General features: G+C 40.0%; 1 pseudogene; it reads right to left on the bottom strand.

The window, feature by feature from the left end:
* Nucleotides 1-3196: 3196 nt before the first annotated feature.
* LOC106734273 (non-histone chromosomal protein HMG-17 pseudogene) lies at nt 3197-21881 on the bottom strand (annotated as a pseudogene).
* Nucleotides 21882-23937: the final 2056 nt, after the last annotated feature.

Genomic DNA, 23937 nt, shown 5'->3' with positions numbered 1-23937 from the left:
AACTCTTGCAGTGGACCCCAAGAATTCAGATTAAACCAGAGGGAAGCCATTCATGCTAGGTACCAACAGTCAAAATTAATTTAAAAATAATCCGAAATATAGGAGATTGATAGCACCCCATCCAATCCAATACAGTTAACCCAGTCAATGTGAGCTGGTATGAGTAAGAAGCCCCCTTTGCTTTAACCCATATGAGGAAAGCAGCCTGAAGTAACCTGGTGTTAGTCAATCTGCCTTTTGAACTACATGTTTCCTGTTCCTGCTCAAGGTACTTAAAAGACGGACTGTTCTGCTCTCTTTGGCGGAGTGCCTTTTTATTTTGTAGCTGAAATGCTGCCTGATTCATAACAGCTAATAAAAGCCAATTAGATCTTTAACCTTGATTTATTGAACTTCTTTTGACACCATCTACCCTATTACCAGGTGTCCAGCACCACATTCACCCTTTCTCTGTGCCCCTTCATTACTTTTATAAAGCTAAACAGATAATACAGGCCCCACATTTAGAGTTTGCCTTGTTCATTGAGCCATGGAACCCCTACAGGGGCAAACAGAAGACAGAAAGTTACTTCCCACTCCCCAAATTAATTTCTCATTGTTCACAAGTGCCTTAAATTTCTTGAATTACACTAAGCCATCCAGTCAGTTATTATGTAAATGTAAATACTATAGAGACAGTGTTTAAAGTCACAATAAAGGGGCCAGAAGGGGTGGAGCAGTGGTAAAACACATCTGCCAGGCTGACCCTGAACTTGTCAACCTTGTCTCTATGGACATTTGGGCTGAATAATTCTTTGTATGGGAAGCTGTCTTGTGCATTGTAGGGTGTTTACCAGCCTTTCTGACCTCACTCACTAGATACCAGTAGCACCCTCTCTGCTTACCTGTGGTTCATGGCCAAAAATATCCCCAGATATCATCGTATGTTCTCTCAGGAAGAGATTCTCCTCTGTTTGAGAACCACTGTTCTAAAATAGGCAAAGCATCTTGTGATTTCTTGATTTTTATTTCTCTGTCTTTTGTTAAGTCAGTTTATACTATGGGGAAATAAAACAGCAGAGTACAACTAAAGGAGCTAGTTAAAGGCAACACAGAGTTTTAGGTAAATAAGTGCAAATACCTGGCTTTTGTTTCTGCCGACCAAGTACCTTCTGGACCTCAAGGGAGAGTTCCACTGGGATGAAGAGAGATTAATCTTTCCTTGCTTACTTTTCCTCAGTTTAAAGTAATCCTGAAATGTAGATGGAATCATTTTCACATACCTTTGCCACAACTGAAAGTCTCCAAATTACACGGCTGAAAAGCATCAGCTCATCAATAGGACGTGTCCAGGAGTAGTTCTTAGGTGTTGTGAGTGTACATTTGCTTCTAGGTGGGCCTGTAATTCCTCTACTATTAGAAGCAGGACTCTGGGTCTAGGGAGTTTGGGAGGTCTATGATGGGAGGAACATCATCATTGGACATTTTTTCAACACTATTAAGAAACAGTTTGCTGGAATCAGCAGGTGGCATGGTGGTTGAAGTGCTAGACACTCCCACATGGCTAATCATGGTTTGAGTCCTGGACCTGGTAGCTTGCTTTCTCACTTTCCTTCTCTCTCTCCCTCTGTGTCTCTCTCTGATCAAGTTAAAATGAATGAAGGAATAAATAAAATTGGGGGGAAAAACTGTCTTAAAAAAAAAAAGAAAGAAACAGTTTGCCTCAGGTTGTTAACACTGATCCAAGTTATTCTATTCTTGCAAAATAAATCCAGGTGGCCAGCCTACTTGGAGAAAGATAAATAATCATCATTGATTTTCTGTAGATTCAGGAACTTTATGTGTAGCAAGAAGAAAGAAAACCAAAATAAAATCTTCTCTTCACCTTTGCCATTCAAAAAATGAAATTAAGCCTCTTTGAATCTGTTTGGATGATTAGATTGCAACAAAATAATGCACCTCTGGAAACTCCCTTCAATATTTTAATATGGGATTACAGGGGACTTTCTGAAATTGTAACCACAACAAGCTGTACAGGGACCCTATTCCCTGACTAATATGTGTAGTTGGAGTAGGTGGACTGTGATATGTCCAGGAGTGAGGACTACCAGGAAGACTTCTTTTTTTCTAAAGCTGCTCCCTCAGTCATCCCATTTTGTTGGAATCAGAAAGGCATTCAGATGAATAAGTTATAGCCTACATCTTGTTTACAACTCTTTAAGAGTCAAATGTCCGGGAGAAGAGTAACAGCGAAAATGACATCAAGCATTCACACTGTAGTATGGATTATTTTATCATCTGACACAAAAAAAGAGGAATTGGCTTGACATTTGAAACTTGGAGGAACATTTGTGTGAGAGATGGGGAAAAATGTTTGGGAGATGGTATTTTAATACCAATTATTTAGGAAGAGCCTGAAGCAAAAAGTAAATGTTAAAATTTATTTTGTTTTCTTGAATGTTTTATTATTATTGCTGTTTTAAACTAAAACACGTGCTATATTAAACAATACAAAAGCATATAAAATAAAAATGTACAGTCTCTTCCTCTCCTGTCTCATTCCATGATCACGTAAATCAATATTAATGTTTTGTTTATTGCTTCCAATGGATTTATTTTTCCCCATGTTTATACAAACTCACATATTCATATATCATATATAGTCAATATATTAATGCAACTTTAATCTTATATATTTTTTAAGAATAAAAATAAGTTTACTCGATATAGTTGATAATTTATCATTGACATCTTTCCAAGTTAATGCTTTTCTCTCATTCTTTATAATAGACACATATATTCTGATATAGCTATATCATTATTCAACAATTTCTGTTTGAAGACATGCTTTTTATTTCCAATTCTTTACTATTATAGGTAATGCTTCATAATATGGAAATCAATCAATAAACTGTGATGCAGTCATGTAACAGAATATCATCATTAAAGTAATGGACTAGATGTATATATAATAGCATGTTTGGCTCTTAAAAATAATCTTGAGTGAAAAAATACAGAATAAAATTATGCATTACATAGAATATTAAGCAACTAAAATAATATTATATATTGATTATGAAATGGTACAGATGCAATCAAATTTTAATGGAAGAAAAAATAATACTTCAAAAATCTCATAGTACATAAATCTGCATGTGCTGTTACTTATGTTTCTCTAAGAAAGACTAAAAGGGTCTGCTACCCAAGACAAAGACCATCACATTTCTGTTTCCTGTAGCATGGTTTGGGTGAATTCACTATTCTGTTTACCAGTTTTGAAACATTCATTAAAAGACAAAATTGCAACAGATTTAGTTTGAAGATCTGAATTGGCTTTCATTTGCAATTCTAGAACCGGGTAGCACCTGGTTCTGTAATATAAACCAGAATCTGTCCCACTTAGCTGAGCAGAAAAGAGCAGAGGGAAGCAGAAACAGAACAAAGAGAATATTGGCTATTTCAAAATTATTTTCCTCATAAAGGTTAAAGTATAGAAGGCTTCCTTATCACGCTAGCTAAGACTGACGTGTTTGAGAATTTGGCTATTTTCTCTCTCCTCCTCTGATTTCTTGAAAGTCGAATAAACAATTTGGTTTCAGCTTTATGGTGTGGAACTCCAACATAAGTAACTCCATTTTGGTTTAGTTTTTTTGCTCTGATGTATTATAGAAGCTCAGCCCAAACCTATGACCTCCTGTAAATTTTATTTAACACATGTTTCAGTTTCACTCGTTAATTAAGCCGTATTTGGAAAAAAGGAGAGATATAAGAAAAATAATAATAATTTTAAATTCCTCTTAAGTATAGAACTTGAACTGAGTATAAAACTTCTGAGGGAATTTGGACAGGACATAGTTAAACTGGTCACTCACTTTCCTTGTTCTAGATCCTATGTTTTTGTTTCATTTTTTAAATAATTTTTATTGTATTGTATTTTATTTATTATTTGTTGTTATTTTTTTAACTTGACCAGAGAGGGACCAAGAGAGAAAGGGAAAGTGAGAAAGCTAGCTGCCAGGTCCAGAACTCAAACCATGGTTGGCCGTGTGGGAGTCTAGCACCTCAAACACTGCACCAGCTTCCAGCCCCTAGATTCTATGTTTTTATTTAGAGATGGCTAAGAATTATGTTTACTTTGTAGGGATTAATCTTATTCAATTTGTGACTCTTAAAAAAATTCTGGAAAAGGTTTTAGAAATGTTTTTCTTAATGGCTTGAATAAAAAGCCATTGGGCAATTTATTCACCCTGAAGAGATACAGAATAAAATAATCAGGACCAGGCAAGTCCATGACCTTGAATGTTAAATTCAAGGGGTTCCCTCATTTGATGTGGTCTAAATATCAAAGATGGAAATGTGGAATACAGGGTACTGTGAGTCCCTGCCCTCCATGTCTGGCTCTGTGTCCTTTGAAGGTGTTCTAGCTATGTACAAATGTGCCCATCAGTTCAGGATCTATGGCCTTGCAAGGAGCCACACTGAGAAGCAGCCTTGGGTGTAGTTTGTGCTGTTGTGCCAGGCCTAGGCTGGGGTCTCTCTCTGCACTTCCAAGAAGCTCACCTACCTGGTACCACTTTTCAGAGTGGTCAGGGTCTTGTACTCTTGAAAGGGAAAGTGAGAAAGCTAGCTGCCAGGTCCAGAACTCAAACCATGGTTGGCCGTGTGGGAGTCTAGCACCTCAAACACTGCACCAGCTTCCAGCCCCTAGATTCTATGTTTTTATTTAGAGATGGCTAAGAATTATGTTTACTTTGTAGGGATTAATCTTATTCAATTTGTGACTCTTAAAAAAATTCTGGAAAAGGTTTTAGAAATGTTTTTCTTAATGGCTTGAATAAAAAGCCATTGGGCAATTTATTCACCCTGAAGAGATACAGAATAAAATAATCAGGACCAGGCAAGTCCATGACCTTGAATGTTAAATTCAAGGGGTTCCCTCATTTGATGTGGTCTAAATATCAAAGATGGAAATGTGGAATACAGGGTACTGTGAGTCCCTGCCCTCCATGTCTGGCTCTGTGTCCTTTGAAGGTGTTCTAGCTATGTACAAATGTGCCCATCAGTTCAGGATCTATGGCCTTGCAAGGAGCCACACTGAGAAGCAGCCTTGGGTGTAGTTTGTGCTGTTGTGCCAGGCCTAGGCTGGGGTCTCTCTCTGCACTTCCAAGAAGCTCACCTACCTGGTACCACTTTTCAGAGTGGTCAGGGTCTTGTACTCTTTTGATCCTTTCCCAGGCTCTTCAGCAAGGAACTGGGGCCAAGTAAAATAGGAGCCTTTGACCACTCCTTCAACCAAGTGGAAAAGAGGCAGCTCTCTAGAGTTAGGTAAATATAAAAAAACCTCCAAACCCATCCACTTGTAAGAAGCCCCCCTTAAGGTAAGTTATTTTACTTTAATGTTGCCGCTGCAAAGGTCACAAAGTGAAGTCACCATTCCCCCTGCTTAGAGGAAATAGGATTCAGTGGGATAGGAAAGGGGCAATGAGAAAAGCATTAAGCTGAGTATTGGCTAAAGCAGGTGTCTCCAGTCCCCTGGGCCATGGATGGTAGTGGTATATAACTTGTTAGGAACTGGACCTCATAGCAGTAGGTGAGCAGCAGGAGAGCAAAGGAAAGGTGAAGCTTCATCTGTATTTACAGCCACTCCCTATTGTTCTCATTACTACCTGAGCTCTATCTCCCATCAGATCAGCAGTGGCATTAGATTCTCATAGAAGCATAAACCCTATTGTGAATGAAGCATGAGATGGATCTAGGTTGTGTGCTCTCATAAACTCTTCTCTCATGGGACCAGCAGAAGGCATAATGGTTACATCACTGGACTCCCACGTAGCCAACCATGGTTTGAATCCCAAACTCAGCAACATAAAACTCACAACAGGCACATATGTGTGTGTGCCCAAAATCACGAGAAGAGAATGGAAGGGAAGGGATAGTGGGGTGGCCACACCTCCGAGGGGTGATTTCTTACTATCTGTCTCTCTGTCTCTTTGGTGAGTCCACACACCCTATAGCAAAAACCTCTCTAAAAAAATTAAGTAAATAAATAAACCATCCTCTTGCTCATGTCCATGGAAAAATTGTCTTCCACAAAACTAATCCCTGATGCCAAAAAAGTTGGGGACTGCTGGGCAAAAGACACCAAATTCCAAGGAAAGGGAATGTTCCATTTCATTGTGCCCAGCACCTCACCACCCTTGATTCTGACTTTTATATTATTTATAAACAACTAAAACAAAAACTAGGTTAGTACCTGTTCCCTTCGTTTCTATTGCTCATTATGCTTACTATCTTAAAATTTATTGCATAATAATAAGACTAAAATGAAAGTATTAGTGAAGGTATATTCTGATACCAAGACTCTTTAGGTCTTAATCCCCTAATACATGGCCAAATTTATAGAATATCCTCACTGAGCCATGGGCAGTGTGAATCTGCTCCTGAAGAACATGACAAATAGTACTCCTTTAAGTATTAGAAAAATATTTTTCAAACTGCCCATCAAGACTCCCCAACTTCTCTCAGAAATATAACTAAATAAGTTTTAGAAGGCAAGCAGAATTTCTCATCCTGGTTGGGGAGTCTGAACATACTTCTGGCCCAATGGTGTAACAGAGTGTGCTCTGATCAGTCTCAGCCTACTAGGGTATAAATTTCTAGGATATTTTTTCTTGCTCCCAGTATAGTGCCTTGCACATAGTAAGCATTCAACAAATGTTTATTGAGAGTTGTCAAAAGAAAGAAGAAAGCAGAGAAGAAAAACAGCATTTATTGATCACCTACCATATGCCAGGCACTGAGCTAATTTCTTCATAAATTTTATTACAGTTTTTGTTATTTGACAGTGTTTGGTCTGGTGTATGGCTCCAGGTATAGCACTAGGACCAGTAGAAACTATAAGATACATTTCAATGTTAAGAGCTTTCTAATGTTCAGAGTCAACTAAAAATGGAGTTGACTGCCTTAGGAAGAAGGAATTTAGAGATAATGGAGACCTAAGCATCAAGATAGGAAAGTTATCAGCCAGATCATGTCCTACACTCAGACACCTACAGAGGTGAAGCAATAAAACATGATGGGAGAGGCCATGTGTTACACAGCCTTCACTTCTGCCTTAATGCTAAGTAAAACCATTGTAGCATCATGAAAAGTAGTGGCTGGCATGCAATTTCTACCTTAGAGACACATTAGGGTGTACTGGAGTCTGCACATATTTCTTTGGAAGAGCAAAAGTGTTATTCAGCACCAATAGATAATTTCATGCATGCAGATCCTATGTTGAGAAATCTTTCTTTTTTTCCTTTTAATTTTTCTTTTCTTTCTTCTTCTTCTTCTTCTTCTTTTTTTTTTTTTTGTCTGATAGGACAGGTTGTGATCTTCCTGCCTCAGTCTCGCAGCTGGGACTACAGATGCCCACCCGACATCTGGACTTTATTTATTTATTTATTTATTTATTTATTTATTTATTTGGAGAGATTTTTGCTATAGGGTGCGTACGCTCGCCAGACAGACAGAGAGAGACATAGAGACAGAAAGCGAGAAATCACCCCCCAGGGGGGATGGTCACGCCGCAATCTCTTCTCCTCCATTCTCCTTTCAGGATCTTGGGCACGCATGCACACGCGCCTGGCGTGAGTTTTAAGCCACTGGGTCGAGGACGCGAACCGCGGTCGACTACGTGGGAGTCCAGCAACATAGCCATTATGCTAACTGCTGGTTCCCTGGACTTTATTTTTTTAAAACAGGGTTTTGCTATGTTTCCCAGGCCAGCCTCAAAGTTGTAATTTTCATATCTCAGCCTCCTCAAATCGCTCAGATTATAGGTGCACAGCACCACACCACATTGGGCTAGAAATAAACCCGGGCCTCCTACCTGGTCCTAGTCTGTAGAGCACAGCATTTTAGCAGCATGTACAATGATGGCTAGGTCTCCTTTCTATTTTTTGAAGAGAAACCGAAAAACCCTGGGACCAGCAGTTAGTGTAATGGCTGTGTCGCTGAACTCCCATGTAGTCAACCATGGTTCAAGTCCCAGACCTGGTGGCTTAAACTCGCGCCAGGCACATGTGTGTGAGTGCCCAAGATCCTGAGAGGAGAATGGAGGAGAAGGGATTGCGGCATGGCCATCCCCCCTGGGGGATGATTTCTCGCTTTCTGTTTCTCTGTCTCTCTCTTTCTGGGGAACCTATGCGCCCTATAGCAAGAGAAACCAAAAAGTCTTTATTTTTACATAAAATTTTCTGTTGCTTAAATGTCCTATCAAATTCCACTTATAAAAACAAAACAAAAAACTTTAGCCCATGGTCAATTTGTGTCTCCTGCAATTAATAATGTTTGAAATAACTTTTGTAGGAGTGAAAGGAAATTTCCCTTTCTCTCTGAAGGTATAAGTCTGTTAAAACAAATTGATAATAGACAGAGTAATAGGAGTAAAACCATAACAAATTTATTAACATGTATTAGAACAGGGAGACTCAGTGAAGGTCCAGATAATTACATCTTAAATACACTTCTTTTTTCTTTTCTTGGAGAGGTTTTTGCTATAGGGCGCGTGCGCTCACCAGACAGAGAGAGACAGAGAGATAGAAAGCAAGAAATCACCTTCTCCTCCATTCTCCTCTCAGGATCTTGGGCATGCACACATACGTGCCCGACGTGAGTTTAAGTCACCAGGTCCAGGACTCAAACTGCGGTCGACTACGTGGGAGTCCAGCGACATGACCATTATGCTAACTGCTGGTCCCAAATACACTTTTCATAGAAGAGAAGGAGGTGGAGGGATATGGGCAGATTAGTGGTAAATGATTTTTAGAAAAAAAAAATAATAAAGAATGAACCCAGGAGACCAAAATTAGCTTGTAAATTATTCTCTTTGGAATTTGAATGAAGCTGACAAACAATAGCCTGGGACAAAGTTCATATGGGCGCCCAGGAAAGTGATGCCAAGTTATCTGAGGCAGATGGGGCAATTGCATTGCTAACAAAGTTTGCCTTGCTCAGATAAATCTCTCAGGCAATAGTTGTCTTCTTCTTCTTCTTCTTCTTCTTCTTCTTCTTCTTCTTCTTCTTCTTCTTCTTCACCTTCTTCTTCTTCACCTTCTTGTTTTTTTCTTAAATAAAGTGATTTGTTTGTGCCAGGACTGAGGACATGTCATCTGGCAGTAGTCTGTAGAAGAATAATTGCAAGAATAGGTGAGGGCTGGCTCCATGGTGCAGCGGCAATGTGCTGTTCAAGAAAAGTCAGATCTCATGTGGTGACTATGGTCTGAATCCCTGTCCTGGACAGCCTGAAACACATGGGGCACATGTGTGAATACCCAAGATCCAATGGGGGAGAGGACTGGAGGAAGGGAATTGCAGCATGACTAGATCCTGTGGACGGTGCTCACCTCTCTCTCATTCTCTCTCTCTCTCTCTTTCTCCTCTCTCTCTCATGTGTGCATGCGCTCTATTATATTAAAGGAGGGGGGGGATTAAAGTCTGTTTGGGTGTGGTCTCCTCCATGAGTTTGCTTTCCTGGATAAGAGTTAAAGTCTGGTTAATGTAGATTCCAGGGAAGATATCCAAGATAATTGCATTCCTTCTGGATGAACTTTCCTTAGTCCACCAAGGAATTCCAGAGAGACTGCTTCCCTGTGCTTTGTATGGGGGAGAGGGGTAGGGCAGCAGGGAAAGGTTTGGGAGACCTTGATTCTAAGGTTTTTGTTAAAGCATTCAGCATCCCAAAGCTAAAGCCAGTGTTTGATTATAAATCATAAATCCTGATATTGAATGACAGTGTCCTAAATTCACAGCTGTCTAGGTGTAACTTTGAAAGAGAGAATTAATTTATGCTGGCCCTATTTTATTTTACTACCTTTTGTCATTGTTATCGCTGCATCAGAGACTTATCTAATAATTTTATGTAACTTCATTAACCACAGATTGATTGATAACACAGGGCACAGAAAGTCAGGTAATCTTATTATGACTTTGGGCACAGAAGCCAGCTCCCAGGAGGTACAGACTGACTACTGTGAATTAAAACCCTGTCTAGGATGATACACTCATAGACGGTGATGTATCGACAGCCCCAGTTTTTAATGATCTTTCCAGATGTTCTCTCAACAAAATTACAGAAGCCTCATTTTTGCTGAATGTCCTTTGACGGCAAGGTGAAAAATGATTGAGAAGAGAAGCTTTTATTCTTTTGCAAAATGACTCTTTTCCTTCCTGATTTGTGTGATGAAAGCTGTTTTCTATTATCTAGGATTTAGAAAAACTGATAAAAAACCCACAAATGTCTTCTCCTGGCAGGGTCTGGTGCTGAGACTTATGTCCTAAAAAGTTGTAATTGCCAATTCTAGGAAATGATCAGAAATGGTTTTAATCAGTTCTGCTTTGGGCTATAGAAGGAAGCCCAAGTCCACTCATTTATTTCCTTTACTTACTTTCTTTGATTAGACTTCTTTTGGCAATTTGCTTTGTTTTGCTTGTGTTATTGGAATGGTCCTTTTGCCTCACCAATTGTTGCTACACCTACAATTTTTATGGTAGGGTCATAAAAGAATGGTGTCAACGAGGTTACTTAGCCAACTTTTAAGGTTGTGAACTTAGGGGTATCTTCTCCAGAGCAGAGTGAGAAAGAACAACTGCAAAGTTAAAGTTATAAAAACCAGTTCAGGGACGGGCAGTGGGTGTGGTGGTTAAGGTGCTAGACTCCTACATGGCCGACCATGGTTTGAGTCCTTGACCTTGTGGCTTGTTTTCTCACTTCCCCTCTCTGTCTCTCTGATCAAGTTAAAAAATAATAAATAAAAAAAAAATAATTCTTTTAAAAGAAAGAAAGAAAGAAAGAAAGAAAGAAAGAAAGAAAGAAAGAAAGAAAGAAAGAAAGAAAGAAAGAAAAGAACCAGTAGCACTGTGCATTGGAAGCCAGATCCCACATGACTGACTATGGTCTGAATTCTGGTCCCAGTGACTTAGAAGCCAAGCCAGGTGTGTGTGTGTGTGTGTGTGTGTGTGTGTGTGTGTGTGTGTGGTACATGCCCAAGGTCCTGACAGGATGGAGCAATGAAGAAAAAAGAATTGTGGCATGACCACGTTCCATTAGTGCTTTCTCTCCCTCTCAAGCATATGCACCCTCTGGCATTAGAAAAATAGGTAAAAAATTATAAAGAGAAATGGAAATTTTTGGTCTGACAAAGCTAGCACAAAATAAGGTCAGACCTTAGGCATGAATCAAAACCATCAGCAGCAGGCCAAATGGCGGTGACAGACAGGTCCATTGGCTCTGAGAAAGCAATCATCTTTTAAACAAAAAATAGGTGCAACACATTTAAGTTGTCTGAAGGAGTTCCTATTGGTCAATGTTTACAGAGGAGGGACTTAAGGAAATGGTTAAAATGATTGGGTAGAAATTTGTTACCAGAAGTTATTTGGAACAGTTTATTGGCTCACATTCTTTCGGTCAGCAAGGTCTTTGGCCAGCTATAAAGGAGTCTGGTGCGAGTTTTTATCATGACAAAGAGTGTTTTAGGGAGATCCATTGAGCAGACTACAGGATGTAACCAGAAAACAGATGGTCAGCAGCCCCCCTCTTTTATTTTTGTTCTCTGACCTTAATTTAGCATAGTAATCTCTCATCTAAATAAGCTCTATCTTCACACTAGGAAAAAGGGGACCCTGTGATTCCATGCGGTCCATCTTTTTCACCAGAAAACAATCAGGAGCAAGTATAAACCTGTGGCAGTGAACATAGTCAATTTTCCTGAAGCATTCCTACTATATATTTCCTAACAAGACCCAGGAGAAGGAAAAATGCTTTAACAAGAGAAAAACATTTTGGAAAATCTTGCCAGAGGGCATATGTATTTTCCAGAGAGACACAGGGAGAGAGAAAGTAAGAAAGCACCCCTAAGGGCATGGTCACACTGCAATTCCTTCTCCTGCATCTGTCTCTTCTTCCTTTTGGGATTTTAGACACTCATGCACACAAGACTGACATATTTCTCAAGGTACCAGGTCTGGGACTTGAACTGTACAGTAGGCCATGTGGAAACCAGCTGCTTTAACCTCCACGCCACAGATTTATCTGAAAAACAATTTTTTTATTACATGCATATCCATGAGAGTCTTGCAAAACAGAGACCTGAAAAGTCAGATTGAAGATTATAGCACATCCTGAGCTACAGAAAGGAATAGGAGTGTGGGGTTTCTGGTGAGTGGTGGACATGAGTTATAGGAGAGTGAGGAGAGGAAATGTAGGGTGAATTAAGCTTGCCTTGTGAGAAAGAAGAACAGTTGAGAGCTGTCTGTGGAGTATGAGGTTCATTTAAATTTTAGGCTCACTAAAGCATGAGCCTAGGACTTTGTGCCCCACACCCATCAGGGTGATTGCCCTAACTAACTGATGCTTCAGAAGGGTAACAACGTGACCCCCACTCCCTGCAACCACCACCACCCTTTCTTCATTCTCAAGTTCATGATGTAAAAATGTGGTATAGTCAAATCAGTTACCTGCATTATTTTAAATGGACCAGAACAAATTCTGAACAAATACATTGTAACCTCCCCTCTTCTTGCCCTTCCTTGTGTTATATAAACCAACTTTCTCTGCCACTGTTTCAGATGAGCACACTTCTGAGGAACCAGAGTCTGTTCATCTAGGTGATTTGGGCTAAGCCTTGGCTCAAATAAACCACTTTTATTTCACTTATTATGACTCAGCCTTCATTTGAAGTTGACATTTGTTAAGCAGATTAGAATCTCTTGAGTGATAAAGGTTGTCTCCAGAGCCACTCTCTTTCTGATACAGACATTTTTACTAATGAAAAATTTCCTTATAGATGTAAACCTTTTTCATAAAAAGGCAGCAGCATTTCAGAACTCCTCTGTTACCTGAAGTTTCTCAAAATATCAACAGATAAATACTATGAGAACAAGAAATGCTTCAAGGTGGTATGTCCTGAGCCCCAGTAGTGACCTGAAGTAAGCAGTGTTGGGAGACACTTAGTTTCTTAGTGTTGCAAGTTAGGTACTGACTGCTCTTTGTCCCAGATGTCCGTATAATGAACAATCTTAGAAGTCGTAGTTTCTGCCTCTGGAGAAAACATCTAGTTTCTTTACAGATCTAGAAATTAGAGATAATGTCTTCCTCCGGAGCAAAGAACATGCTTATTGCCCATTATAAAATATTTAAATTACTTAGATTCAAGATTCCTCTCCTGTAATAGAACACACTTCATGTTGCTCTGTGGGAATTAGAGCCCAGGGAACTAATGAAAATACTTTGGCTTTTGCTGTTACTGTGAATGATAAGCTGTCCTTTATATCTATCTAGGAGACTGTGTCTTCAGCTAGTGTCTATAAAATCTGATGGGATAACCTGTGTGGGTGAAAAAAGAGTAAAACTCAGGACCAGCAGTTAGCATAATGGCTATGTCGCTGGACTCCCACGTAATCGACTGTGGTTCGAGTCCCGGACCCGGTGACTTAAACTCACGTTGAGCGCGTGTGCGTGCATGCCCAAGATCCCGAGAGGAGAATGGAGGAGAAGGGATTGCGGTGTGGTCATTCCCCCTGGGGGATGATTTCCTGCTTTCTGTCTCTCTGTCTCTCTGTCTGTCTGGCAAGCACATGTGCACTATAGCAAAAAAACCTCTACAAAAAAAAAAGAGTAAAACTGTACACATTTAATTCTTGCAAAAGCTGACTCTTTTTTTTTTTCTTTTAAATTTATTTAAATAGTCCCTGGAAGAGAAAAAGAAGTATCTGCAACAAGGTCTTCAGTTTTTGCTATTGGGCACATGAGCTCACCAGAGAGTGAGAAAGAGAAATAGAGGGTGAAAGAAAGAAATTACCCCCCCTTGCAGGGGTGTGGGGACAAGACTGCCATGCCACAATCCCTTCTCCCTCACTCTTTTCTCAGAATTTTGAGCATGCACACACATGCACCTGCTGTGATTCTCAGGCTGCCAGGTCCAGGACTCAAACTGCAAAGCTGGTCACATGGGATCAAGCACCTTACTCTCCATGCCACCTCCTGTCCCCCACCCCCCACACAATAGGGTCTTTATGCCATGATTCATCCTCAGTGTCAGAACACACCCAGTGTATGTAGGGAGGATTAGGATATAAACCCAGGACTTCCCCATGTAGATCCAGTATTGCAGAGCACTGCATTACCACTGAGCCACTGTCTGGCCCCAGGTTTTTAAGAATCTTAAGTCAACAGGCAAATAAGAGGTTATCAAAGTGGTTTGTGTGATGGATCCTAATTATCCAGGGAAAACTGGGTTGCTACCATGCAGTAAGGTGGAGACGACTATGGCTAGAACCTGGAAGGTTTCTGTGGGTATCCTTTAGAAGCTGTCCAATTGTAGAAGTCAATGAAAAACAGCAGCAATCAATAAGGGAGAGACAACTGAAGATTCAGGATTTTTAGAGTAAAAAAAGGGTCAGTTCACTTGGTAAAATTATCAACTATAATTCTCTGCCTCAGGGCCATACCCCCTTTTCTATGCTTTTAGATTATGACAGTCCCGGGCGGGGCCGGCAAGTGTCACAGTGGTTAGAGGCGCTGGATTCCCACATGGCCGACTATGGTTCCAGTCCTGGACCTGGTGGCTTGCTTTCTCACTTTCTCTTTCTCTCTCACTCTGTCCCTCTCTGGTCAAATTGAAATAAATAAATAAATAAATAAATAAATAAATAAATAAATAAATAAATAAAATACTTCTTGCAGTTTATAAAAAAAAAAAAAGATTATGACAGTCCCAACTTTCCTTTTGCTTCCCCCAAACAAAGGAGTGGTAACTGTTTCCTGCAATTACCTCTGTGTCACCTCACTGGTCTTCTTTTGTTCTTTCATCCCTCCAATACTCGAACAACCAGTTTCCAGTATTAAATTTTCTCAGAAATCAGTGCGATTTCTACATTTCTGACTGGATCTTGCCAAGTATGATTGATATTAAGGCATATCTTTATTTACATTGCTATCAAAGAGTTGCATTGAAAATGAGTACTAGTGATATTATAACTGCCAATTAATTTTCTGCTTTCACTGAGGCAAGTCCATTGGTGTGGGGAACCGCCCACATCAAAATGGCTGCCATGACCTTCACTGCTTAAAATGGCCGGTGTGACCTTGACACATACACCAGGAACGCAGACCTCCTGGTTCAGACAGAACTGACAGGTCCTCAATTAGGTCCGCTGTAAACCCCGCCTACCTCCCTCTGCCTTGTGTATATAAGAAAGTGCTCTGGCCCTCAATAAACGAGCGAAACCTTCATACCATCAAGAGTTGTGACACTGTGTGAGCTGTGATACTTCTTTCGCTCCCATGCTGAGACGCTGCGCCGGTTCCAGACCTCCGCCCCCTCGCTCGAGTTCTCTGCCCGATTTGTCCCTCAGGCCGGGACACATTGGAAGAAAAAAGTTAAAATTATAAGGAAACATGGGTTTTGAGATAGCTTACAATTTTCTGTTGACATTCTATTTCCCTTATGTCATTATATTCCAAGTATTTCTTATGAATGGCATTTAGGTCAGTTTTAATTTTTTAAACTCAACCCCTCAGTTTCTGATTTTAATAGGCAAATTCAGTTCACTTACAGTTATTATAAAAATATGTTTGAGTTTAATTCTTTCACTTTAATCTAATTTTTTAAAAAACTATTGCTTCCTTTTCTTTATTTTTTATGCTTTGATCATCCTAATTTTTATTCCTATTTCCCTGAATAATCAAAAGTTGACTATGTGATTTTCTAAGAGAATATTTTCTTTTTTTGCCTTTTAATATGCTATTTTTCTAATGGTCATGATCTCATTTATATCACTCTGCCAAAGATCTCTTTAGAGAAACTAGGTTGACAGAATAAATTCAGAAGATCTCATCATGAATATTTTAGACTCTATAATGGTGAAATTGCTTTGGCTATTCATTAAATACTGCCCTCCCCTTGACAGACATATCCACTTTTGTCTAAAACATTCAGAAAATAAATCGAGGGGGTCGGCAGGTGGTGGGGTGGTTAGGGGCACTGGACTCCCACATGTCTGACCGTTGTTCAAGTGCCAGAACTGGTGGCTTGCTTTCTCATTTTACCTCTCTCTTTCTCTCTGTCTCTCTTTCTCTGCCCCTCTCTGGTCAAATTTTTTAAAAAGTAAATAAAGTTAAATAAAATAATTATTTTTTAAAAAAAGATTATGTCATACCGTTATTGTGAAGACACTTTTATTTATTTATTTATTTTTAAAACTATATTAAAAGAAAAACCCCACTGGGACAGCAGTGGTTATGTCACTGGACTCCCACATGACTGACTGCAGTTGAGACCCAGACCTGGTGGCTTAAAACTCACACCAGGCACGTGTGTGTGTGTGCCCAAGATCCCAGGAGAAAGGTGGAGGAGAAGGGATTGTGGCATGGCCATCCTCCTAGGGGTAATTTCTCACTTTTCCTCTCACTATCTCTGTCTCGCTCTCTCTCTCTCTCTGGTGAGGGCATGCACCCTATGCCAAAAACCTCTAAAAAAAAGAAAAAGAAAAACCCTTGAAATAAAACAAAATTCTGCTATTAAAAGACTTTAAGTGAATTGATGTGAAAGTTGTTGCTTTCTTTAATTTGTTCATTTTAATTTTAATTAATCAATTAATTTAGCTATAGGGTACATGAGCTTGCTGGAAAGGACAGAGAGAGAGAAATGAGAAAATACTCCTCAGGTGGCATAACTACACCACAATCCCTTCTCCTCCATTCTCCTCTCAGGATTTTGGGAATGGGCACAGACATGGGCCTGGTGTGTTCCTCAACTGCCAGGTCTGGGACTCAGTAGTACATCAGCCACATGAGGTCCAGCTGCCTTAATCTCCACACCACCTGCTGGCCCAGTTGTTGCTTACTTTATGTTCTGGTAAGTTTGGGGATGGTTTCTCCTGTCAAGAACACACTGCAGGAGACAGACAGTGGTGCAGTGCTAAAAGCGAAGCTCCACAAGGCTAGCCCACACCAGAAGGTTCCTGGTTCACACCTTAAATAAATAAATAAATAAAATACTTCTTGCAGTTTATAAAAAAAAAAAAAGATTATGACAGTCCCAACTTTCCTTTTGCTTCCCCCAAACAAAGGAGTGGTAACTGTTTCCTGCAATTACCTCTGTGTCACCTCACTGGTCTTCTTTTGTTCTTTCATCCCTCCAATACTCGAACAACCAGTTTCCAGTATTAAATTTTCTCAGAAATCAGTGCGATTTCTACATTTCTGACTGGATCTTGCCAAGTATGATTGATATTAAGGCATATCTTTATTTACATTGCTATCAAAGAGTTGCATTGAAAATGAGTACTAGTGATATTATAACTGCCAATTAATTTTCTGCTTTCACTGAGGCAAGTCCATTGGTGTGGGGAACCGCCCACATCAAAATGGCTGCCATGACCTTCACTGCTTAAAATGGCCGGGGTGACCTTGACACATACACCAGGAACGCAGACCTCCTGGTTCAGACAGAACTGACAGGTCCTCAATTAGGTCCGCTGTAAACCCCGCCTACCTCCCTCTGCCTTGTGTATATAAGAAAGTGCTCTGGCCCTCAATAAACGAGCGAAACCTTCATACCATCAAGAGTTGTGACACTGTGTGAGCTGTGATACTTCTTTCGCTCCCATGCTGAGACGCTGCGCCGGTTCCAGACCTCCGCCCCCTCGCTCGAGTTCTCTGCCCGATTTGTCCCTCAGGCCGGGACACATTGGAAGAAAAAAGTTAAAATTATAAGGAAACATGGGTTTTGAGATAGCTTACAATTTTCTGTTGACATTCTATTTCCCTTATGTCATTATATTCCAAGTATTTCTTATGAATGGCATTTAGGTCAGTTTTAATTTTTTAAACTCAACCCCTCAGTTTCTGATTTTAATAGGCAAATTCAGTTCACTTACAGTTATTATAAAAATATGTTTGAGTTTAATTCTTTCACTTTAATCTAATTTTTTAAAAAACTATTGCTTCCTTTTCTTTATTTTTTATGCTTTGATCATCCTAATTTTTATTCCTATTTCCCTGAATAATCAAAAGTTGACTATGTGATTTTCTAAGAGAATATTTTCTTTTTTTGCCTTTTAATATGCTATTTTTCTAATGGTCATGATCTCATTTATATCACTCTGCCAAAGATCTCTTTAGAGAAACTAGGTTGACAGAAGAAATTCAGAAGATCTCATCATGAATATTTTAGACTCTATAATGGTGAAATTGCTTTGGCTATTCATTAAATACTGCCCTCCCCTTGACAGACATATCCACTTTTGTCTAAAACATTCAGAAAATAAATCGAGGGGGTCGGCAGGTGGTGGGGTGGTTAGGGGCACTGGACTCCCACATGTCTGACCGTTGTTCAAGTGCCAGAACTGGTGGCTTGCTTTCTCATTTTACCTCTCTCTTTCTCTCTGTCTCTCTTTCTCTGCCCCTCTCTGGTCAAATTTTTTAAAAAGTAAATAAAGTTAAATAAAATAATTATTTTTTAAAAAAAGATTATGTCATACCGTTATTGTGAAGACACTTTTATTTATTTATTTATTTTTAAAACTATATTAAAAGAAAAACCCCACTGGGACAGCAGTGGTTATGTCACTGGACTCCCACATGACTGACTGCAGTTGAGACCCAGACCTGGTGGCTTAAAACTCACACCAGGCACGTGTGTGTGTGTGCCCAAGATCCCAGGAGAAAGGTGGAGGAGAAGGGATTGTGGCATGGCCATCCTCCTAGGGGTAATTTCTCACTTTTCCTCTCACTATCTCTGTCTCGCTCTCTCTCTCTCTCTGGTGAGGGCATGCACCCTATGCCAAAAACCTCTAAAAAAAAGAAAAAGAAAAACCCTTGAAATAAAACAAAATTCTGCTATTAAAAGACTTTAAGTGAATTGATGTGAAAGTTGTTGCTTTCTTTAATTTGTTCATTTTAATTTTAATTAATCAATTAATTTAGCTATAGGGTACATGAGCTTGCTGGAAAGGACAGAGAGAGAGAAATGAGAAAATACTCCTCAGGTGGCATAACTACACCACAATCCCTTCTCCTCCATTCTCCTCTCAGGATTTTGGGAATGGGCACAGACATGGGCCTGGTGTGTTCCTCAACTGCCAGGTCTGGGACTCAGTAGTACATCAGCCACATGAGGTCCAGCTGCCTTAATCTCCACACCACCTGCTGGCCCAGTTGTTGCTTACTTTATGTTCTGGTAAGTTTGGGGATGGTTTCTCCTGTCAAGAACACACTGCAGGAGACAGACAGTGGTGCAGTGCTAAAAGCGAAGCTCCACAAGGCTAGCCCACACCAGAAGGTTCCTGGTTCACACCTGGAGTCCTCCCAGAGTACCCAGGCATGTACCCATGACTACAGGTGAATTGAAGCATCAAGACCCTGTTGAGGGTACTGTCTTCTTGTGTCTCTCTGTGCCGCTCTTTCTCACGGAAGAAAGAAAGAAATTTTGAAAAAAAAGGAAAGAATGCACTGATCACTCCTGTTCATCATCTGAGACAGCCCCAAGATCTTTTCTATAAATCTGTACAAGCCTCCCTGTCCAAACTCACTCCCTTCTTTGTGCCCCATCCACTTCACACTTGTCTCCATTATAGCCCCTGTAACAGGTTTTGTACTTACTGTCTTCTGCTCTAAGCCATGAGCTATTTGAGGGCAGAAACGTTTGCCTTTTTCAGCTTTGTATCTCTATAACTTAACACTTGTGCCTAGTAATGCTTGTTGAGTAAATTATTGTTTTCAACAACAGTAGTGGTTTATTTACAACAACATATTTCTGGTATCTCTTTCATTTTTGCCTATTCAACAGGGAAAAAAAATCAGAGTTAATGTTGCTTCCAAGGAACATAAATTCCTATCAAGGTATTTCCCTAACATTTTGAGAACTTGAGTTGAGATTTTCCATGTATCTCTCTGCTCTTCAAAGATTTCTCAGCAGATCTCTGTGTGTGTATCAGTAACTAACCATTTGAAGTTAACCTTTCCCTGCTTGTTCATGGGAGTTAAATATTTTGCAACTTCCCAAACCTGTAGTCCCAGTATTTAAAATCACTTCCAAGGAGTCTCCTTAGAGATAATCCAGATCTGGGATGGTTTGAAGATTTTTTTTCAGAGATGCTTTCAAGAATCTATATCTTTTCATCTAAAAATCATCCTTTTAATCTCCTCTTTCCAAGGCTAAGCTTTTAGCTTGACAGTAACTTAGTGTTCCCCCAACTCTGACTGACACTCAATTTGACATTCAGTCGATATCTGAAATGAATGTAAGAATAGTGAAGTCCAAAGATATGAAATATAAATCCATCAAGACTTTAAGCTGTCTGGAAATTTCAGTGAATAAGTACACAGTCACTCTCTGCTCCAGCTATAAAAATAACACTGTAAGTTTAAACTAAAATAAGCAACTTGGCTCTCCTTTGTAAGAAATCCATCATTTTAAAAATGAAGAGAAATTGGGAAGTAATTTCCACAAATTTGAGGACTTCTCATTTCAAAAATGAATGTCTTAGTCCATCTGACCTGCTATAACATGATATTTAGACTGGATAATATGTAAACAATATCAATTGATTGTCCATAGTTCTAGGGGTTGGGAAGTCCAAGATCAAGATGCCAGAAGATTCCTTGTCTGGTAAGGGCTCGTTCCTCACAGATTATGCCTTCTATGTGCCCTCACATGGCAGAAGGTGGCGAGCAAGCTCCCTTGAACCTCTCTTTTTTTTTCCCCCCAAGTCAAATTATATCCAGCTTTATTAAAGATACTTCTCATAAACAATCATGATATTTCAGGCAGAACATGGGTAGACAATTGTTAACAGTATACAACAACTTTCAAACTCCCTTCTGACTACCCAAATCAGAACCACTATAAAACCCAATGAAGTCTTCATGTGATGCTCTGAACAGGGAAAGTATAGAGTGAGGGTTGATATTTCACATTTAGCATGCTGTTTAACAACTTTTCATGAGCCGACCCTGACTTTCAGGAAATGGAAATGGCAGAATTATTAACCTGAAGGTCCAACAATATACAAAAGGAACTGCTGCTCTTTTGAAGGATGCCATCTTGATGTCATTAGGAAGTCCAGATTGCCTGATACACTGGTATAACCAATTTCTTGTGGTCAGGTCTCAACAGGTTCCTTGTTTAAAGGAGCTAAGTTAAGTCCCTGATGAAGGTAGAGAGGAAGAGGACATAAAAACAAATGCTAAGTTTTCCACACCACAAGGCATCTGTGCCAAGGTGGCTGTGTGGCAGGGAATCCCTCCTCTTGGGAGCCAAGAGGAATTATCTTAAAACTAGAAGGGAAAGATGTTGTCCAAATCAATCCAGTGTCAGAGACATTCTATTAGTGACAAATGCTCCTTCCCCAAAAAACAACAATGAAGTGTTTGTGTGCTAACAACATAGCTTAAAAAAAAAAGGTAAAATGAAATTCCGCATTTTTATAAAACTTGATAAAAAATAGCATTTCAAATTGTACAGTCACCAGAGGTACACAGTTATCAAAAATGCGGGAAAGTTTAGAGTGAGGGTTGATATTTCACATTTAGCATGTTGTTTAAAAACTTTTCACAAGCCGACCCTGACTTCAAAAATGCACACTTCACTTGGCATTTCAGCACCTTCAGCTTTCTGTGCCTGGGCTGTTTTGGCATCTCCATTTTATGTGGGGTTATTCCCATCCTTGCCAGCATCAGTTTTTCCCTTTTTTCCTTTGGGTACCTTTTCTCCCTTCTTTGCAGGGGCCTTTTTAGGATTGGGCTCTAGCTTTGGAGGAGCAGGTTTTGCAGACAGCCTTGCAGATCCTCTCTGTGATTCGTCCTTCACCTTGGTTTTATCTCCTTTAGCATCCCTTTCAGCCTTTCTCTTGGGCATGGTGACTACACAGCAGGACGTAGGCGCTGGATATGGAGATGCAGCGGTGCACAGACTTTGGTCGATCTGGGGGTCGCTCTTGCCTGTTCTTCTACACACTGCTCCTTGAATCTCTTTTATAAGGGCACTAACTCCCTTTATGAGGGTGCCCTCTTAGTCCAATAACTTCTTAAAGGCTTTCTTAATATAGTATTTTTATTTTTAATGAACTTCTATTAATTTATTAATTGATTTTTTTTATTTTTAGAGGCATGTGTGCTTGCCAGATAGAGAGAGGGAGTGAGGGAAAGCACTCCCCAAAGGGGTGTGGTCACACTGCAATCCTTCTCCCGTATTTTTCCATCCTATCAGGACTCTGGGCACACATGCACATGACCTTGGCATGGCCTTCAAGCTGTTGGGGCTGGCACTTGGTTGGCCACATATGATCCAACACCCGAAGCACAGAACTTGACCTCTGGATTATGGAGCAGGTATAGTAACACAGTATACTATAATAATATAGTATTACTTTAAAACATTCCAGTTGTTATATAGAAATTATAATTTTTTCACTAGGGGAAGTTCTTTAGGCTATTTTCCCTTTGTACAATTTTGGACATCCTAGAAGTAGTAAGAGGTGCATAGGTCAAGGTGGCTGTACTAAACAGAATTCCATTACAGACAATAGATTCCTCTACATGAAAGGACTTCATATGGGTTCTTGGAAGGCCATAAAAGCAGTCACTAGTCCTTAAGCCAAACTCTCAGAAATGATCAGGCCCTGGGGGGCTTCTGTAACTGACGGGGAAAGCCACTGCTGCAGCCAACGCAGACGAGACATTAAAGCAGGAAGCTGCTGGTGAGATCCTGCCTGCAGATTCTTCACTACTGCTGCAGTAAGATGCCAAATCAGGAAACTGCGAGCTGCAGAACCACCCTGCTCTGCCACCCTCTGTGCTAGCAAGTATGTGCCATGTGACTGGATTCTTCGGCAAAGCCTCACATAGACACAAATGATAGGTCAAACAGTAGCTTCATTGGCGTGTGAGAAATGTAGATTGGTTTTGTGTGTTTTCCTAAGGACAGGATCTTGCTATTTTGCTCAGGCTAGCCTCAAAGTCATGATCTTTCTGCCTCAGCTTCCTAGTGGCTAGGATTACAGGCGTGTGCCCCAGTGAGAAATGTGGATTTTTAGAAAAGGAAGTTCAATAGTGTTTAAAGCCAACTCCTACCAGCTCTCAAAAGACACATACTAGTTTCTCCTCTCAAATCCATGTTTAGTGGTGTCACTTTGGTAGCCTGAAACCAGTCATGGTAAGAGTATTTATACCACAGACATTGGCAAAAGCTACAAAGCAAGGATTTGGGGGTGAGAGCTGGGAGGACCAGCATATTACTGAATAGGTAGAAGGGGTGTTAAGGAAGCCCATCTGCAATGATTGACATAATGCATTTCCTGAAATGAGCAAATGAACATTATGTAAATGTCAGAAGCAACATTCCTGGCAAGTGCACAAACTCTCTGGCAAATTTTTGTAAAAAAAATTGTTTTAAATTTGTATGCCTTTTCTCTTATTAATCTGCTTATTGTGAGTGATTTTTAGTAAACCTTCAAAGAGGAAAGGAAAATTTCTTCATCCCTATAACATTCAATAGAGAGATAAAGACAATCCATGGCAATGTGGCATAAAGAGAGCCAGGAAATAAGTACCTGACGTCACTCTCCACCAACTCTCCCATTGGCCAAGCCCAACAAGAAACGGGCGAACAGTGTGACCAGTTGACATGGTTACTATCGGTCAGCCTCTCTTGGCACAGGGCAGAGTGAATAAGATCTGGAGAAGGAAGTGGGAAACATTTAGCCAGCCTCTCTGACTGCTTATTTTTCTAGAATGAGTCCATGAGGTAACATGTGTAAAGCCCCAGGAATATTGCTTACTACTGTATAGAAGCTCAATTAATGCCAGTTTGCTGAGTATACGTTTTGTATTGATAGTTCTAGAACTTATCCTGATGTACACATATTCAGCTTTTAAAAAATGCTTAATAACTGAGTTTGGATCACAAATCTCAA

The sequence above is a fragment of the Tupaia chinensis genome, unplaced genomic scaffold, assembly GCF_000334495.1.
Source record: "Tupaia chinensis unplaced genomic scaffold, TupChi_1.0 Scaffold000085_1, whole genome shotgun sequence".
Lineage (NCBI taxonomy): Eukaryota > Metazoa > Chordata > Mammalia > Scandentia > Tupaiidae > Tupaia > Tupaia belangeri.
The sequence above is the reverse complement of the archived record's forward strand: the minus strand, read 5'-3'. Positions and strand labels throughout refer to the sequence as shown.